At 33.4% G+C, this 3,230-nt stretch overlaps 1 protein-coding gene across 1 annotated transcript in view; it reads left to right on the top strand.

Annotated features, from left to right (window-relative positions):
- Positions 1-3,230, top strand: part of LOC116690383 (potassium voltage-gated channel subfamily G member 4) — a 33,933-nt gene that overhangs the window by 26,875 nt on the left and 3,828 nt on the right. The window lies entirely within an intron of this gene.

The raw sequence follows: 3,230 nt of genomic DNA, 5'->3' as shown, positions 1-3,230 counted from the left end.
AAGACACATAAAACACAAGAATAACAGTTACAGTGTAGCATAAGAAATTAAACATTAAAGAATTGAACAGTCATTTAAAGAAAGGCAACATCAAAAAGAAAGGTCTTCAGCCTTGATATAAAAGAACTGAGTCAAACATTTTTCTCAGAAGTTGGTGAAAACCAAAAGCTAAAAAGGAGAGTAAATGGAAATGCAACTACATAAATGAATGATAATGTAGCTGCTGATAATGTGTCGGCTAGATGTGTAAATAGGTTTGATAAGACTGTCCAACATATTGTCTTTATAAGGCGGTAATGACCTTTCAGTATTTACAGGTGGTTGCGTTGCCCCCAAGTGGCCAAAATGAATGTTTAACACATGTTGGTTGCATGTTTGAATAAGTCACAATGGCAACTTCACTATGTCGCTTCAAGTAACATTTCCATTGATGTGCACAAGTCTAAATTGAAGTTAACAGACAGAAATACACAACAAAAAGTACAGTGTGTGTGTGTGTGTGGGGTGAGGAGTTTTGGGCCTGTTAAATATGGATTTCTCCTCCTTGTTTGAGTTAACAAAAGCAGACAGATGTGGAATTGATTGTATAATTAACTGTCAGTGTTAAGAGCCTCGTGATTAGGTTCCCAATCTTCAGAGACGGTGGATTGATTTCTCCCTGATGTATGTGCAGCCGGCCGAACTAATCAAGACACGAGAAAATCAAAGCATGTTCAGTTCAGAAGAGACGACAAACTAAATTATTTTTCACATTTCGTGATGGATGTGACCTCGAATGCACAAACATCTGGAGATGTGTTTCTAAAGCAATGCCAAAATTCCTTTTATTTTCTGGAAACCAGTTTTGTTTTTAGTTTGGAGGTGCTGGACAGACTAAAAGCCCGTTGTAACTGTATGGTTACTGACACTAGATTATGATTAAAAGGTTAGTAAACGTTTAGATTTACTATTCTTCAAAATGGAAATACCCAAGTAAAGTATCCGCAAAACAATCACAATACTACAATATTGCATTGTACAGTTGATGTTCCACCCAGCTTTTCTTTACCTCTGCATGTTGACACAGACATTAACTTTATAAGGTAATGTAGTATAAGGTAATGTAGTATAAGGTAATGTAGTATCTGGAATGTATATAAGTTCTGTACTATACGGTCATGTAGTAATAAAGGTAATGTAGTATAAGGTCATGTAGTATAAGGTCATGTAGTCTAAGGTCATGTAGTATAATGTACTTGTAGTCATAAGGTCTGTAGTAAATAAGGTCATGTAGTATAAGGTAATGTAGTATAAGGTAAGTAGTAATAAGGTCATGTAGTATAATGTCTGTAGTATAAGGTAATGTAGTATAAGCAGGTCATGTAGTAAAGTGTCATGTAGTATAGGGTAATGTAGTATAAGGTATGTAGGTATATGGTAAGTAGTATAAGGTAATGTAGTTTTAGGTCATGTAGTATAAGTAATGCAGTATAAGTTAATGTAGTTAGAAGGTAAGTGTATAAGGTAATGCAGTATATGGTAATGTAGTATAAGGTCATGTAGTATAAGGTCATGTAGTATAAGGTACTGTAGTATAAGGTACTGTAGTAGAAGGTAATGTAGTATAAGGTAATGTAGTATAAGGTCATGTAGTACAAGGTAATGTAGTAGAAGTTATGTATTATATGGTAATGTAGTATAAGGTAATGTAGTATAAGGTAATGTAGTATAAGGTCATGTAGTATAAGGTCATGCAGTATAAGGTCATGTAGTAGAAGGTCATGTAGTATAAGGTCATGTAGTATAAGGTAATGCAGTAGAAGGTAATGTAGTATAAGGTCATGTAGTATAAGGTCATGTAGTATAAGGTACTGTAGTATAAGGTACTGTAGTAGAAGGTAATGCAGTATAAGGTAATGTAGTATAAGGTCATGTAGTAGAAAGTCATGTAGTATAGGTAATGCAGTATAAGGTAATGTAGTAGAAGGTAATGTAGTATAAGGTCATGTATATAGGTACTGTGTAGAAGGTAGCAGTATAGTATGAGTATAAGGTAATCGTAGTAGAAGGTCATGTATGTATAGGTCTGTAGTATAAGGTATGTAGTATAAGGTATGTAGTTAGGTAATCAGTATAATGTAATGTAGTAGAGGTAATGTTGTATAAGGAATGCAGTATAACGTAATGTAGTATAATGTAATGTGAGAAGGTAATGTAGTATAAGGTCATGTCGTATAGTCAGATGTAGTATAGGTCATGTAGTAGAAGGTAATGTAGTATAAAAGGTCATGTAGTATAAAAGGTCATGTAGTATAAGGTCTGTAGTATAAGTCATGTAGTATAAGTTGTAGTTATAACGTAATGTAGTAGAAGGTAAGGTAGTATAAGGTAATGCAGTATATTTAATGTAATGTAGTATAACGTAATGTAGTAGAAGGTAATGTAGTGCAGTATGTAGTATAAGGTAATGTTAGTTATAAGGTAATCTAGTATACGTAATGTAGTATAAGGTAATGCAGTATAATGTAATGTAAGTAGTATACGTAATGTAGTAAGGTAATGTAGTAGAAGTAATGTAGTAGAAGGTATGTAGTATAGGTATGCGTATAATTAATGTAATGTGTAACGTAATGTAGTAGAGGTAATGTGTAGAAGGTAATGTAGAGAAGGTAATGTAGTATAGGTAATGCAGTGAATGTAATGTAATGTAAGTATAACGTAATGTAGTAGAATGAATGTAGTAGAAGGTAATGTGTAGAAGTAATGTAGTAGAGAGTAATGTAGTTATAAGGTAATGTAGTATAAGGTAATAGTATAACGTAATGTAGTATAAGGTAATGCAGTAAAGGTAATAGTTAGTAGGTAATGTAGTATAAGGTAATGTAGTATAAGGTAATGTAGTATAATGTAATTTGTAGTATAACGTAATGTAGTAGAAGGTAATGTAGTAGAAGGTAATGTAGTATAAGGTAATGTAGTATAAGGTAATCTAGTATAACGTAATGTAGTATAAGGTAATGCAGTAAGCTATCATGTTGGAAGACAGAAAGTTCAGATCAGGTTCACCCTCATTTCCTGAGTATCACTTCTTCCAAAAGTAATTCACTGACTTCTTGGAGTTGTATTTCCTCTGGTGGCAGAACTCTAGATTATTTGTGATGATTGTCTCTCATTAGAAGGTCTTGTTTACTTCTTCGCTGTCATCATTCAGTCGGCTTTCAAAGCCACGCTGAAAATTGATCCCCCCCCCC

The sequence above is a fragment of the Etheostoma spectabile genome, chromosome 1 (assembly GCF_008692095.1).
Source record: "Etheostoma spectabile isolate EspeVRDwgs_2016 chromosome 1, UIUC_Espe_1.0, whole genome shotgun sequence".
Classification (NCBI taxonomy): domain Eukaryota; kingdom Metazoa; phylum Chordata; class Actinopteri; order Perciformes; family Percidae; genus Etheostoma; species Etheostoma spectabile.
This window is presented reverse-complemented; position numbering and strand designations above follow the sequence as displayed.